A 17,281-nucleotide genomic window follows, 5' to 3' on the forward strand; every position below is an offset into this window, starting at 1 on the left:
TCAATGCTTCCTTGAAGGTTCTGCGAGCCTCAGCCTCCAAGGTCAGCTCCTTCCTCTTCCTGATCAAGGTCCATGCTGACAACAAAGTGAGAGTAAAGCAGCAGGATCAAGGGGAAAAGAAATCGCTTGCCTGCACTCCAGGGCTGTCTCATCCAACTACATCATGGTGGGAGCTGCAAAGCACTCTCCCTTCAAGTGCAGTTATCAGCTACAGCCAATTATAGGTTTGATTTGAATGCTCATTAAAAATTAGACTGTTTCAAAAACCAGCTCTTAAGAAGTTAATGCTGCTGTTTATAAACCTCTGCCTTCACTCAGGAAGGATATCAGTTGGAAAGAAAAAGCATAACTGTCATAACGAGTATTAAAAGTGTTTGTTCTAAACCTTTTTTAAAAACTCACCCCTAGATTTATTCAAAAAAATAATTCTCCATTTAGCTAAAAGGAAAGGAAAAAAGTCGCAAAAATGAATCATAGAATCATTAAGGTTGGAAAGACCACTAAGATCATCTGTCCAATCATCAACTCATCCCCACCGTATTCACTGACCACATCCCTCAGTGCCACATCTCCACATCACTTGAACACCTCCAGGGACGGTGACATCATCACCTCCCTGGGTAGCCTGTGCCAATCCCTCATCACTCTGAGAAGAAATTTTTCCTAATATCCAACCTGCATCTCCCCTGGTGCAACTTAAAGCCATTACCTCATGTCCTAGAGAAACTCTAGGAGTAAAGTCCTAATGCTACAAAAGCCCACAAAGCTCTTCAGAGCGGAGAGTAACAGAAGTTCAAGAAGTTCACCACGCTGAGTTCTACAGCCAGTCTCTGACAGCATGGACCCAGCCCACAGCCAGGTTAACACAGTGGTAAGAAGAGCTTCCTTCACTGAGGCTCAAAGCCATCATGTTCCACCTGACCACCAAATAAGCTTTCAAGACCTGGAGGTAAGACTTTCAGTGCAAACAAAAGTACACAGAGCCTAAACTGATGCCTTATAACCACAGAATACCCCAAGTTGAAAGGGACCCACAAGCACCACTGAATCCAACTTCTGGCTCCATGCAGGACCACCAAAATTCAAGTCCTATGTCATAGAGTCATAGAAACATAGAATGACCTGATCTGAAAAGGACCACAATGATCATCTAGTTTCAACCCCCTGCTATGTGCAGGGTCACCAACCACCAGACCAGGCTGCCCAGAGCCACATCCAGTCTGGCCCTGAATGCCTCCAGGGATGGGGCATCCACAACCTCCTTGGGCAACCTGTTCCAGTGCGTCACCACCCTCTGAGTGAAAAACTTCCTCCTAGTATCTAATCTAAACTCCTGTCTCAGTTTAAAACCATTCCCCCTTGTCCTATCACTATCCACCCTCATAAACAGCCATTCCACCTCCTGTTTATATGCTCCTTTCAAGTATTGGAAGGCCACAATGAGGTCTCCCTGGTTAAGAGCATTGTCCTTGAATGCCTCTTCAACTCTGGCAGGTGGAGTTCAGTAAAGATTTTGTGTGTGTGTGTGAAGAAAACAATGTTTAAATTCTTAAAAAAATAGATATGTTTCCACAATTCACAGCTGAGTAACTTCAATTATTCATAAACCTTGAAAGCCACAACTCCTAGTTTCTATAAACCTTTTCCCACTTAAAATGTAATAGATCCCTTTTAGCTGAAAATGAAAAGAAAAAAAAAAAAAGAAAAACAGTATCTCAAGTAAAATTAATGACTGATCTATTTTACTCCCAAAGTTGTTACAATGTATGAGTTAGTAAGAAAAACAGCTATAGCTTTGGACTATATCTACACTGTTTTAGAGTATCTTTCCCCCCAGATTTCAGACAATTCTTTAAGCACAATTAGGTGAGCTTAGAGGGAGAAAAAGTATCTGTGATCAGGGGGAGGGATTTAACTCTGTCTCCTCTCTTCTTAAGGAAAGGTATACTGGAAGAGTTTCTCAGTAGGTTGGATATTTGAAGACAAGAAAGACTTTTAAGTTCCACCTGTAGTAAAGGAAACATAGAAGAAAAACATTCTGCATGTGAAAGTAACTGAATTAATGAACATTTGTGAGCTTGCAGAAAGAAACAGAATAATTAGCCAATTTACCCTTCATTGAGAAATTCACACAGGTTATGGATTTGGGGAGTTTTGACCAGTTTCTCAAAACGCAGATTCCTGCAGAGATACTTTTGTCAGGAAGTCACATCTGAACATAGAGAGCTAGCGGGCACCCAGCGAGGACCGGCTGCTGGTCACTGCACCCACTCAGTGCTCCAGGGGCCACGCCGGCACTTTCACCCACAGCCTACGAATAACATTCCTACTTTAAGCTATAGAGACTCACATTTGCTCGCTGAGAAACCTGGAAGACATTTTCTTTCTTCTCTATTTGTAGATGGCCTTTAAGTTGTTTGTTGTTGTTTCCTTTAAATTCCAGTCAGATGGCTAGGCTAAATCTAAACACAATCAGGTTTGATTTTGTAAGCTGTTTTATAAGATATTAGTACCCAATAAGCACCTTACACCAACAGCACACAGATCCAGCACTGAAAAAGCCCTTGGCAGAGTGTATTAAGTTTGCACTTGCAACTTGCTTTCTGAGGCTATAGGTGGGAGATGACACGGCAAGGACACAGGTTTGGATCTCCTATGTGCTCAAGTTTCTCAACAAGTTTCTCAGTACAATTTCACCTACACCACTTAGAAGAAATTAAACTCCTCCCTACCACAACATACACAGATATCTGTTCACTGTAAATGCTTTTATCCAGTTTAGAGAGACAGGAGTTTCCACTCCTAAAACTAGCAGCAAAACTTCTTGGCAGAGAACACAGCAAAACTATTTCAAGTTCTTTGTCAACATATAAATTCCTTACACAAGCACTAACTAGTTGGACTCTCGAGGCTATTTACAACCGTCCAAGCAGCACAGCAAAACAAGCATCTATCTGAAAGGTTAACAGTGGCTGAGGGCTTAAGGAAGTCGAGAAAGACTTAAAAGTCCCATCTTGCTCTGAAGCTGAGGGGTTGCTTTGTCTGTCCTTAAGACAGCTGCATATTCAGTTGAGGGAAAAAAGAAAAGATGTGTTATTTAGAGTAAATCACCATGTATGCAGAATAAAATATATTGAAAGGTAATCTTCACACTGTTTGTTTTCCAAGCCAATGACTCACCTGGCATATTTCACGTATATTTAGAAGGTTTATATTCTAATTGCAAAAAAGGAATAGCTGTGCTGAAGACACATGTCATAAGAACCATTAAGATGAGCAAGCTGAATATAGGACTTTGTTAATGTGGATGATTAGATTACTGTTCATTCAAGTTTCCTTCCTCACAAAAAGAAAAAAAGAAAATTACATTGTTTGAAGTAGAAGACAGTAATTGTACAGGCATCTTAAGTGTAGGAAAAGGGACATTAATTTATTTTCAGCTTTAGTTGTTGTAGTTGCAGAAGACACTCTTCTGAACCAAATATCACCAAATATACCATCATATCATTGATTTTAGACTGCAACTTTTGTTTCCAGCAGCATCATGAATTGCCACTTACCCATCACTGACCTCAAAAGCCTGGAATATTTATTTGTGAGGGACAACAGTTTCAAGTCCTATGTCACTAAAAGTGTTTTGCCTTGGATATGACTCTTTTTTTTTTGAGATGGAATTATTAATGCTTCTCTACCCCAAGCACCAACGTGCAATGGCTAGAACTACAAAGGGGACAAATAACTATGTCATGAAATGTCTCAGGAGGTCCTGATGGCTAGCAAGTTTGCCAAGAACCAGCAGTATGCAAAGTAAGCTAACAGTGCTCATGGCTGCATGAAGAGAAGCACAGGAAAGGAACTGCCTTCCCCTATATAGTGGTCATTGGACCACATTTAGGGGCTGCAGCTAATTTTGGGTGCCAACAAAACACAAAGGACACCAGTGAGCTGGAACATAGCAGGGGGGTTGATGATCTAGAGATCCTTTTCAGCTCAGGCCATTCTATGATTCTATGATTACTTACAGGTCCTTAAAAATTATCGTAAATGCAGTGCATAGACTTCTCCAACTCACAACATGTCCTTGGAAACTGCTCCATTGCTGAAAAGGTTCTTGGGAACATGTCACCTCAGACTTTAGTTTCATGGAATTCAAATGTATTTTGTGTTTGCTCTGAAGTGGCTTTACCCTACACTGATACAGTCGATACAGTCACTGGCAGGATATACCTGAGCTGATGCCTGTTCTGTGTGAACTTAGTTTCCCAGAGGATTTTCATTTCTGTGTGCTCAAGACAAGGCTGTGTTCAACTACAAGCACTCTTTAGAAGAAAATATTGAACAAAATGTCACACTTGAGGAAACTAATGAGCAAGACTTGAGTTCAGCCACGCTGTCACAGGTAATAAGGTTTCCTCTCCAAATCTCCACCACACATTAACATTTTACATTTCTGTATGTCACTAGGAGAACTAAGGAAAGGCTGGACACGAAGTCATACCCCACTGAATTTTACTCCTCTCTAAAAGATCCTTCAAGCGTGAGCACATTACAATGCTTATGCAATCCAAAGGAGGAGTCCCAAGTAAAAGCTTCAAATCAGGATTGAGGAGGCAGGACAAACACAAAAAAGCCTTCCCCCAAACTGCTAAATAATGCTTTTGAAGTCTACAGTTCTACAATCTCACCAGCACTTCATTCAAGGCCCTTACTTCCTCTTTAAAATGCTAAATAATCTCACAGATTTGTGACAGAAACAAAGAAGCTTCTGGAGGGTTTTACAATGCCTGTAAAAGTCACTGAGAAGTAAATCTGCACTTGGATTCAAGGAAACTCTCCTCATATTGCAGGTTACCTCTAGCACCATACACTTAGATCTACGCACTGAAATCTGTCAGTAGATAACAGTCATCTGACAACTACTATGTAAATAAGCCACATTTTACACAGATAACATCAAACCAAAGCTCAACATCATAGCATCAAGCATCTCCAATTCATTGTTGATATCTGTCCCTGAAAACAAAGTCTTTTGTTCCATATCTGATTTTTTAAAAAGAACTAGACCCCAGAAATTCAGCAAAGGAGGCATGCATGCATACACATATATTTTGTATGTGGAATGATGGCAATAATTACTTTTACTGATTTCTATTAGTTCTGCTCTATTACAGCATTGAAAGATGCTGAGAGAAAAAGAAAATTAAGTCCCTTCAGATCACCAGTGAAGACTTCAGTGGGCACATGCTTTTTCTAATGTGAAGTAAAAAGCAAAAGTTCTCCACACCCCAGAATACTGCAGTCTTCCAGAAATGCAACCAGATGCTTAAGTACTTTAATTCCTTCATGTGTTGTCTCCATCTTCAATGTTCCCATTCTTAACAAGCTTATATATTTGATCCAGAAGAGGACTGAGTAGGTAATATGTCAGCTAAAAATGAAAAGTTAAATGAAAACGAAGTCTCATCCTTGAGAAGAGCTTTCAACGCACAACAAATTGATTATTTATTTCTTTATCACTTCATGTCTTATAAAAAGGCATATTTTTTAGCCATTTCTCATGAACTTTCAACTTGGCCCTTGATGAGTTCACCCAGCAGCCACATCCAGGTGGCTCAGGTCTGACTATATAGCTTACAGTGCCATGGTTCTGGTCTACTTGCTCTGTTTCCATACATACTGTAGAACAGCTTGTACTGTGAGGCAGCCTGCTCTAAATAAAATATCATACTTTGTAGCAACATTCCCTCAAGCTTAGAATAAATCATGTGAGACTAGATGCATAAAATCCAGAAGAGGCAACCTGGTTAGCTCTCAGGCTCATTACTGCAGAAGCTCCATGAAAGAAAGGAAAAAAACAACCAAACAAAAAGCAACACAATACCAAGCCTCTCCTCCATCCTCCAGTATGAATATTTTCAACAGGGAATAAGTTAGACCCTCTTGCCTTTCCCTCTTCATTTCTACCTCACTATCTAGATTAGCTGAGTAAAGTAAAGAGTAAAAATGAAGTATAGGCTTGTTTTAAAAATAATTGAAGCTTAGATTTGCCAGATTTTTTATCAGTTCCCAGTAAACAATAGCTATGTAGAAAAACATTCTACCAATGGCTCACTCTTTCTCTGTTCTTTCCCCAGCATTTCCAGTATGTGTTATTTTTACTTGGAAAAGGTAGAATAAATACAGCCATCAGATTAATACGACTACCCATCAAGTAGCCTGAAATCATGTATAACCATAGACTCATATTTAAGTGGCTAACTTACAAAAAGAAACAAAAAGACAGCAGAGATGTTAGGTTATAGGTCAGACAGCGCTTTCAGGCTAGAGTAACACAGAGCAGCAGAATTACCCTGGAATTGGGTGAGAGCCATACAATTTATTCTGGTCTATCAGAAAACTGCTCCATTTGATACCCATTTTTCCTATCACTGCACTCAGATTATTCTGACATACCAGTGACAACTTTCATATGGAGCTCTCCAAGGTAGGCATACAAGAGAAAGCATGTATGAGTTTATCCATGTGCTTCTATGAATGTATAAGGACAGTTTTCCCTAAAAGAGGATTTGAGAGTAACCACTTCCTCTGAAGCAAATCAGTAGATAATGTCAAGAAGAAACTGTGAAGTATTTGACCATCCTATGACAAGTGTTACACTCCAACCATTAGCTGCCCAAATTAGTGCAATCTGCAGAGGGACCACAGTAAATGAGCAATATACTTAATCCACAGTAAAGATGACTGGAAATCCCACTGTGGTTTTTTTTTTTTTCCCCACAAGCTTCATGGCCTACTATTTCATCCAAGAGGGTAGGAAACCGGGACACTTCTAAGTACATGACCTTGCTAGAAGCTCTGGGTCTTCTGGGCAGCAAGCACATAACTGGTGCAGGATAGATTTCTCTGATTTTACTAATATCTGGGGCATTAGTAAAAGTGGAAGAACGAATCTATTTGTTCATGGAAACTAGAAAGTTTTCTTAAGTTGCTGGTATAAATAGTGCAAATCCCATGCTTTGGTTGGAGCCATTCTTAGGAAAAAAAGTGAAACAGTAACATGGTCAAAACTCACCTTAGGGGCATCTTTCTACGTCTGTCATTCAAACAGGCTTATGCACAGGCTGTTACAAGTATCTTACTAAGATTTAGTTCCATTAACAAGGGTTGAAAACGCTAAAATTGGTTACATCCTTCTGTACCCTAAGGAAATTCTAAGCAGCATCAAAATCAAGCTCTGCTTCTATCAGTGGTGGAGAATAGAAGCTATAATGGAATTTGGTGACAGGGACATTTGCAGCAAAAAGGGAAACAGTAACACAAACACCCCACTATGATGACCAAGTAAAAGGAAAAGATGCTGAAAACCTGCAAAACAGAGACAGAATACTTTGAAGGTCAGTACAGCTATATCGGCTGGTAAGCAAAATGTATGAAGCACTTCCACACAGGGCTCAAGAAACATCCTCACATCCTCCTGTGGTAATCATGGGAGGTGTCCTTTCTCGAAGAGTAGAAAGATGTTCAGTAGCAAGGAAAGGGGGAGCTACCATTGTTCCCTCCTTCCCTCTGCCTCTTTCTGTTCTTTCTTTTGCTTTCTTTTAGGTGCTCACTTTCAGACAGAACAGATGCTGGCAAGGATTTGATGACAGAAGAATGGAAAAGGGGATAAGACAACATGGGAAGATGAGAAAGAAGAAACATGAAGAACAGAGGAAACTGTTCTTGCAATGTTATTACTGAAGGGGAAGAACAAAGCAAAGCCAGGAAGAATGCAAACTAGGGCAGAATGATTGACAGCATTGCCGTAACACACTCCTTAACACAATGAAACACTGAAAGTCTTCCTTCAACATCTCTTTTGACTTAGGGCACGTACTTTTTATAGTCCTACCCTTTACCACAAAGGCAAAGCAGTAGTCAGAAATATTATTTTAAGAAAATAAGTAATACAAGTTTCTAAAACATTTTCAGATTTATCTATAATAAATCAGTAATATGAGCTGATATAATACCTGAGATAGTAACCTGTACGAAATAGCACAATGCACTGATGCAGATTTTCTCCAGGTTGTTTTTTTTGTTGTTATTATTGTTTATTTGTTTTGAAGACTGAAATGATGACCATGATTTTCTTTTTATTTTCATGCTTCAAAGCCACTCCCAAATTGCTTGGTTTGCATGTGATGTTAACTGAACATCTAGGATGCAGAAGAACAAGAAAAATCCTTGCTCATGCTGTGCAACTCGAGTTTCTCCTTCAAGAAAAGAAATATCCCTCAGAATTTCAAACCATCCCAGTGGGAGGGAGGAAAGGGAATGAGAAGCTAAAACAGTCTATAGTATCAAAACTTAATGCTGAAACATTTTCCCTCTCTAGAGGAAATCTCAATCTAGCAGTTCTCAGGCTTCTCATTTGCACACAGCAACCTAAGGACACAGCACTGATCTTTGGAAAGACCATCTCTGACTCAAAACACTTGTACTGTCAGTGGCCAGGGCAAGCAAGGTTCACAGAAAATGACTATCTAAGATCCTTGGATGTTCCACTCTGGTCTCCCCACCAAATAGATGGGCATAGACTGTATGACCTCTTAATCTGTGCCCAGAGTATATCCCTTATCTTTCTCTAAAGGTACCCTCGCTCCTCTCCCTTCTGCAAGTTGTACAGCAAGAACTCCTCTTTTCCTCCTTCAGCCCATCTGTTCTTGTCAGGCTGCCTTAACACTAACAGCATGAAGGCCTAGCAAGCCCAAATTTAACAAATCCCATCTTCATGCTTCCTAGAGGCACAGCCTGTTTGATGGTATGCATCCAAGCCAATGTTGATATGGATGCAGCTCTGTGAAGGTAAAGTGGGAAAGAGGATAAAAGACTTGCTCTTATAACTGCCTATTAGAGCTATGGAAAGGGATGACAGTCTCCATAAACATAGGTTTGTTTCATGCTAAGGTGCCCACTTCTATCAACTGCCTGCCTACAAGTGCAGGTATTACCAATACAGTAATAAATTGTTGCTGTGTCATGGATAAGTCTCAATACCTGAAGCATTCTGAAAAAAAAAAAGGAAGATTTTGGTTTTTTTTATTGTCATTTTTGCTTCATACTTCTTATATGAAGAGTACTAAAAATCAGTGGCAAGATTTCTATTCATCATCAGCACAATCTGATAATGGCCACAGGAGCCCATACTCAGTATGCTGACCCCAGTAGCATCACAGTTTTGGGTCCAAGGAAACTTATCAGTTCGTTTTTTGGCAAACAGGCACATAATATGTGGCAGAAAGAATACACTGTGGTCTAAGTCTGATCAAACTTGTTGCTTTTTACAATGGTGTAACTGCTTCAGTAGACAATGTAAGAGCCACTGATGTCAGCTATTTGCATTTCAGTGAGGTCTTTGACACAGTCCCCCATAACATCCTTCTCTCCAAGTTAATAAGATATGGATTTGACAGGTGGACTGTTCAAAGGAAGAGGAACTGGTTATAACACCGTACCCAGAGAGTGACGGTCAATGCCTTAATGTCCAAATGGAGATCGGTGTCCTTCAGGGGTTCAGTACTGGGATTGGTGCTCTTCAGCATCTTCATCAATGACATGAGCAGTGGGATCAAATGCACCCTTAGCAAGTTGCGGATGACACAAAGCTGTAGGATGCAGTCAAAATGTGCAAGGAACAAGATGCTATCCAGAGGGACCTAGACAGGCTTGAGGAGTGGGCCCAGGTGAATCTCATGAGGTTCAACAAATTCAAGTGCAAGGTCTTGAACATGGGTCATGGCAATCCCTGCTATCAGTACAAGCTGTAAGGATGGAGCACAGCCCTGCCAAAAGGAGCTGGGGATACTGGTGGATGGGAAGCTGGACATGAGCCGGTACTGAGCCCTTGGCTGCATCAAAGGAAGCGAGGCCAGCAGAGCGAGAGAGGTGATCCTGCCCCTCTGCTCTGTGCTGGTGAGACCTCACCTGGAATATAACATCTGGACGTCCAAGGACAGCCACAGAAATGATGCATGGGATGGAACATCTCCCTGTAAGGACAGGCTGAGAGAGCTGGGGCTGTGTAGCCTGGAATAGAGAAGGTTCAGATAGCAGCCATTTGTTTTCTAGACAGTGGCCATACGAAAGAAGAGGACAGACTCTTTAGCTAGTTCTGCTGTGACAGGACAAAGGGAAATAGCTTCAAACTAAAGGAGCGGAGAATTAGGCTGGAAATAAGGACGAAGCTTTTTACAACAAGTGTGGTGAGGCACTGGAACAGGTTGTCCAGAGAAGTGGTGGATGCCCCATTCTTAGAGACGTTCAAGGTCAGGCTGGGCCAGGCTCTGAGCAATCTAACAGAGCTGTAGGTGTCCCTGTTCATGCCAGGCGAGTTGGACTAGATGACTTTTAAGTATTCCTTCCAACTCAAGCAGTTCTATGATTCTATAAATCCTACGCTTGCAACATTGATAACCAGTTGTATGCAGGCTGCTTGTGTTAAGGGTGCCTGTTTAGGACCTTATGTACCTTCAGAAGATATCGGTTAACTGTGAATGAACTAGCAGCATGGTACAAAGAGATGAGGAGACAGAATCCTGCATGACTCATTTTCTTGGCCACGGTATCTCTGAGCATCCATCTCTATGCAGGAAAATACTTACCACATGAGCTACAGCTACATCAGCACTTAGCACAGACCAGCAGAAGTGGCTCTGCCAAGGGAAAAAAAAACAACAGTGCCAATCATTTGAAATTGAAACTACATAGTGGAGAGCAGGAGGAAAAGGTGTTTGTTTTTAAACAAAGCACCTGATACTGACACTGGACAAGCTCCAGCCTTGTCTCTGGGACTGGCTGACTGGTGGCAGGCAGGATGCAGTAAGACTGTTCCCAGAGCATGTCCTCCCACTTATTTTCAGGTACTCCCAGATTAGCCCACAATACCAGCTGAAGAAGAAATTAAAAAAAAAAAAAAAAAAGCAGAGAGAGCTGGAACATTTGCTTCCAAAAGCAGTCTGAGCTAAACCATTAGTGTATTCATGCCTGCTAAGAAGAAAAAAATGCATGTGAAGTAATGCTGGGTGCAATAACTGATATCAGAAAGGAGATAGTTCACAGGTACATGGTTTCCTATGGTGACAGTATTAAAGACTACACCTCCCAAATCTTCTCTCACAAGCTGCCATTTCACCTGTTCAACCTACAAGTTTTTTTTTTCAAATCCCATGTTTTCACTCTTGCATTTCTCCTATTCTCCATGCTCCTCTCTACATCTGTGACTGTAGCTGGCTGGGACATAACTGAGCACTCAGCCTAGTGAACTGCAGGCAGATTAGCACACATTAAAAACACCAAGCCCAGGCAGTTGGTTACAGTCAGGTATGATATTCAGTACAAGTGCTGGAAACTAACTTATGAAGGACTTTTCAGCTGCAGCAGAAAGCTGAGAATTGTTGCTCACATCTTGTTGGAAGCGAGGACAGCTTACTTGAGAATGAACTGCCTGGAGTGTTTTAAGCCCACCAAGATGGTGTGGGGCTCTTAATTGGTTTTGTGCGTGGGTGGATGGGAACTGCTCACTTGATTACAGCTGAGTCTTGAAATCAACATCCTTTACAGGAGACTACATCATCGACAAGGATACTCTTGGAGCAGGACTCCTGCTTTGTTTCTTTGGACAGTTCAGTTCTCTTGTGAGACTGCTGAGACCTGAACCAGCACAGGGACACAGGAGAAGGTCTCCAGAGGATGTGTCAGATATTCAAGCTGGCTGCAAGCCAACCTGCTAGTGTAAACATATCCAGGTTGTTTCAAGGCAAAATCAGACAGGTTAGCTTATCACCTTCAATGTCTGACTTCACCCTGAAAAGGAGTGCTCAGGCAGCCCCACACACAATGTGAACTGACTCAGGAGGCTGCTCCTGCAGCTCCTGCTATATCACTTCTCTTTCCACAGCGTGGTAGGAGCAAGCAGCATTCCCAGCTCAAGCTCAGGCACTGCCACACATCTCCCAGCTCAGTGTTGGCACATGGCATGGAGCACAGCTCAGTGCTTGCAGTTACTGAGGATGTTAAGCCTGAATCACAGTCTCAGTGCTGTGCTGCTGTGGCCATTCCCTGCATCTCTTCACATAAGTTTTATTTTTTCATTTTGTTTTTCCTCAGTTTATCCCCCTTTCCTGACTGGAATTTCACCAGTTGTCTTTCTCCCCAGTATTCCAGCAAGACCTGCCTTCTTTAAAGATCAGAGTCCGCTTCCAAAGCCTGCATTCAAGAAAAGTAAATTGTTCCATGCAGTCTTCTGGCCTGCAGAGAGCCAAAGATTCCAAAGAAATGTCACATAAAACAAGCTTTCCAATCAAGAAGAACAAGATGTTCATTAACAAATAAAAATAAGAAAAAAATAGCCTCGTGAGCCAGAGAGCATTCAGCCACACAAGATCAGATCTCCAGGCAGCCTTGGCTTGCTCTTGCAATTCACCACTAACACTTCACATGGCCCCTTGGGAGATATAAAGCTGCCCTGGCTCTGTTTACCACCTGTGCCTGCATGTACAACTGAACAGTTTTGCTAACATTGGTTACATTGAGGGACTGTAATTCCAGGGCAAGAATGACAGAAAGATCCCTGAGCCAGAGGAGACCCTTGGGCTTACAAGAGCCCAGTGCAATTGCAGCCAGTAATAAAATGCTGTCCCACAGCTGTCCCTGAAATGTGGACATTGTTATACATTCAGCCCTAGCAGATTTCATAGCAAAAAGTATTGTATGATTCATCAGCAAGCCAGCAGGAAAGTTAACCAATGTGTTGTTAGCTCATTTCCTATTGTTTAGTGCTTTCCTGGAAGTATTTTCTACTGTTTTTCTGTCAACAGCAATACATACAGTATCTGATGCTGTCACATGATTTCATTCCTGAAGAACCATAGGCTTCCTGTCTCCAAGCATCTATTAGCCCTGCTGATAAGTCTAGTGCTACAGGAATGTGGGTTTGCACTTGTTTCAGCTGAAATACTGCTGAAAGCAGTACACAGATTATGAGAACTGAACAAGTCAGGAGATATTTCTAGATGCAGCTCCACTTGTTCAGTTTGGAAACGCAATGTTCCACATAACCAAAAAGTCAGAGAAAAGCAGGCGCTCCCCAAAAGCAGGAAGACTCTTCTGGATTTGTGTTCATCAAAAATGTCAAATAAACTCGGGTACAAACAGACTGGTTTTAGGATGAGGAGACGTTCGCATCACAAGCACACTGCTGCCTCAGCTCTTGGAGGCTCTCCCAGCACAAAATGATGCTCTTCAGAAACGCGTAACTGTTTGAAGCGGGAGGTGAATTGCGCGTCAGCAGCGGTGCAGGGGGTGATGCAGGTTTAGGGAAGCGATGCCATTTCTCCTGTTTCACTTCGGGATACACTGGGCTGGCCGAGGGCGGGGACGGGAGAGATGAATGAAAAACCGGGTTTACTAAAGCGTGCGAGCCGCAGAATTAATTTATTTCCAACAGTTGCTAACATGGCTCCTTTGTTCCGAACGCCTTTGTCACAAACCCAGCTACCTGCCGAGCCGGAACGGGACAAAGCGGTGCCGCCGCGTCCCCCTCCGACCCCCTCAGCCGCTCCGCTTTAACCCTTCTCACGCAGAGAAAGCGGCAGCGGGGAGGACGGATCCGGCACAAAGCATCGGTCCCGGAGTTGAACTCGGGATCGCGCGGAACTTCTCCGCTCCATCACCACTCGGGGGTGGGCGCAGCGCCAGCAGAACCCCGAGCCCCCGCGCTCCGCTCCCCCGGCCGCGGCGACGCCCAGGAGAGCGGCCTGCAGCGGGCACGGGGTCCTCCCGCGTCCCCGAGGGGCAAAACTTCGCTCCCGGCATCGGACCCGGGCCCGGCCGCCTCTCCCGCCGCCACCCCCGGAGCCGCCCGCGGGCCTCGGGCCGCGCCGCGCCGCCCACTCACCGCGCCGCTACAGCCCCATGGCGCGTCCCGGGCCGCCGTCGCCGGGCGGTGCGGCGCCGAGATCCGGGTCGCCCTGCTCCGCTCCTGCGGCGCCCGGAGAAGGTGAGGAGAAGGAGGAGGAGGAGGCGGTGGAGGAAGGCGGGTGCCGGTGCCGCCTACCGGAGGGCGAGGGGGGGAGCGCCCGCCGCCCAGCCGCAGCCTGAGGGCCGCCCGCACCGCGGCTGCGGCGGGGACCGAGCCCGCCCCGGGGAGGGGAAGGGGCCGGGAGGAAGCTGCCCGTCCCCGGCACCCCGCCGAAGACCGTCCCTTCAAGGGCAGAGCCGGGCGCGTCGTACATATACAGGTTGAGACGTGGATGGCATTGAGGCAGCCCGGCTTCCCGCGGGGCAGCGCGCACCTCTCCCCCCTCCGGCCGCTGCCCGCCGCTCCTTCGGCAGAGCGGTGCCGTCCCGAGGCCGTGCGGAGGCAGCCGGCCCCGCTCCCGTGTCCCAGCACACAGGTCCTTCTTCTCTAGCAGCGTACCTTGAGGACCTCTGATCTTCAAAGTTGCAATCTGCTCATCGGGATCGCAGGCGTGCCGAGCTGTGAGGCTCTCCCCTCCAAGAGAAAACGGACCGTCGTCTGAGGCATCCGCAGACGCGTTTAAAGTTGCCCAGCGCCGTAACTACGGCCCGAAGCAGGCGGCCTCACCGCCACCCGCATCTGCCCAGATGTGCGCTGGGCTGGGGCAGGCTGGCAGGCCGCGTTCCCGTCCCCACGGCGTCCAAGAGAGTCGTAGTTTTTGGATGTCCTTTGGAAATGCTAATTAACCTCTTTTTCAAAGTGTTTTCCGTGTCTAACCTGAAAATAGCTCTCTGCACGACTGTTAAAGGGACATAGTTTAATTTCCTTCAAGACTTTTTTTTTTCCCCAGTCATTTCAGTCGCATAATCAACCGTAACATTCAAGAAGCACGGTGAAAACGTGAAGGTCATAATTTAATGACACATTTAATGATGGCTAGGAAATGCTGTCCATGCCTCAGCACTGAAGGCAAAACAGGCTGCTGCTCACTCCTCCTGCGCTGGAGGAACGCTGTCCCTCTTTTACCTCGGTGAAAGAGGTGCTGATGGCTGTTGCCATCTGCAGAGCAGCTGCAAGGCAGGGCAGGCAGAGCAGCCTGCTGCAGCCACGCTGCCCATTAGCAGCTGAGCAGCCCCACCGAACACTGAGCTGCTCCACACAGCAGTGCTCCTGCCTCACCTCTCACTTCAATTACAAACATCCACAGATTTCAAGCTTAATTCCATGCACGAACACAACTAGAAAACTGGTTCCTCTTCTTGGCTCCTGCATCACGGTGACAGTTCTATTTACTGTATCTCGATAAGCACAGAGCCTAACTTCCCCATTTCTGAACCTGTCAGGAACTGCTTTAGGTAAGAGAAGCTATGCTCAGGGGCTTCAGTAGTAGTTCAAATATGCTTCCCAAAGTCTGCTAACAGCATCGTAAGGCACTCATAATTATGCAAGATGCATCATGAGCATCAAAAGCCAGATCCATACTAACCCTTCCTTCACAGATGTCTTACTTTTGTCCACATATGTAGAGGCACTTTAAACATAAGCTGGGAAGGGTCTGTGTTTCAAGTCCCTTCCCACTACAGCAAGGTAAGGGATTAGAACAATGGCCTGGAACTTCCCAGGGCCTCCTGCCTGTTGACTGATACCAGGTTGCAGTAACTGGCCATCCGGTGGTCACGCAATGCCATTTCAGCCCTAGAGGAACTCCTGCAAATCCCTTGATACTAAATTGTAGTCTGATGTAACATCTTGGGATGGAATTTACCTGTACTATTTATGCTTCATGCTCATTATCAGGTCCTATGCAAAGTTAAAACTAAACAGCATTTTAAAGCTATCAGTGGCATGGATTAGAAATCTCTCAACTCTTCTGATTATCAGCAGTTAGAGAACCTTTTCCTATACCGTACTTCTATTTTAACAGCATAATTATCTTTTATTTGCCATAAATTGAATAAACTGTGTGTTGCAGCAGAAGCACAGCCTGTATTTAGAAGCAGAGCATTAGTACATTTCAATATACAAAAAAATTAGAAAAAAACAGATAGGGGACCCCACTAATTGAGCAATGTCACACTCTCAGCAATAGCCAATACAGCCTGCTGCGAGTAATAAAAACCAGCAAGGTCACCTGCATGATTAATTTAGTCTGTTAAAGAATGTGACAGAAGTGACAAAAACAAGCAAAAACACAACAGACAGCAACCTCGCTCAGATATTTGTGAAAAAATCAACAACTCCAGTCCCTCATTGTTTTGGATGGAAGTTCTTGTTGTACAATTCACTGATAAGGATGAGATCAATAAAGAATACACACGCTGTGCCCTTGTGAAGGACCTGCCATGCTGTGACACCACGCAGCACTTTTCTCAGAAGTGCCACCCAAGCATTATTAAATTCACCACAAGGAGTTACTCTTCGGCAAATGCTTCCACAGTATTATTATGTTTTGTTTTCTTTTTGACAAGTAAGATTTTTTATTTTTGGGTAATACAGATGGCGGCTAAAACACTTGTACTTATTTTACTTAAAACAGGTGAAAGGATGCACTTTAACTAACTCCACAATAGTCATAAAAATAGTAAGGAAAGACAAGAAAGAAAGAAAAACAACCCCCTATCTGCACAAAGGGCTTTTTTTACCTCAGCTTCAGAAGCCCATAGCCTAGATTTTACTAAGGATGAGACATGATCCTCTCAACATAAATTAAAACTTTCTCAGGCTCTGCTTTCAATCCTCCTCACCTGCCCTGGCCTTCAGGGGCCCTTCTGCCGGCTGGGCAGTGCTGGGGTGTGATGAACGACACCTCTGCTGTTAGTCATGCTGATAGCGCTTTTCCTGGGAACTTTAGATCAGCTGACAGTTTGTGTATTTATTTCACAGTGGTTGATCTTCGTGCTCTGTTAAGCTGGGTGTAATTTAAGGGACCACAGTACATTTGGCAGTTGGTGACAGTGCTGTGCGTTTAGAAGAAAATTGCTGTAATGGAAGCATACTGCTAAGTATAATGATGCTTGTGATATCAAAGGAACAGTAATGGATTAAAGGTACTGCAGGACCAACTGTTGTGTTTCTTCATTACTTTGACTGAGCTGATCAAAGTTTTTGCTTGTGCGAAAAGTTCTGTATTACATAGGCTTTGCTTTCTCCTGATACCTCTTCTTGCTCGAACTCATGAAGTCTGATTTCAGTTTAAATGGCTGTGCTCTCACTCTGCATGAAAATACATCTCTTGTCAACTGAAAATCTGTGTTTTATATGAAACAGTGCTGAAGACCTCTG

The 17,281-nt window shown here is 44.0% G+C and overlaps 1 protein-coding gene across 3 annotated transcripts in view; it reads right to left on the bottom strand.

The window, feature by feature from the left end:
• The window catches only part of ELMOD1 (ELMO domain containing 1), a 41,937-nt gene extending 27,342 nt beyond the window's left edge, over positions 1–14,595 (bottom strand). Inside the window, exon 1 of one of the 3 annotated variants that reach the window (XM_085216260.1) lies at positions 14,459–14,595. The gene's annotated coding sequence lies outside the window, so the exon portion shown is untranslated. Of the gene's footprint in view, positions 1–13,936; positions 14,332–14,458 lie in introns of those variants that run through there. The other 2 variants (XM_085216262.1, XM_085216259.1) reach the window with 2 other exon arrangements.
• Positions 14,596–17,281: the final 2,686 nt, after the last annotated feature.

Source organism: Meleagris gallopavo, chromosome 1 (genome assembly GCF_905368555.1).
Source record: "Meleagris gallopavo chromosome 1, MGAL_WU_HG_1.1, whole genome shotgun sequence".
NCBI lineage: Eukaryota > Metazoa > Chordata > Aves > Galliformes > Phasianidae > Meleagris > Meleagris gallopavo.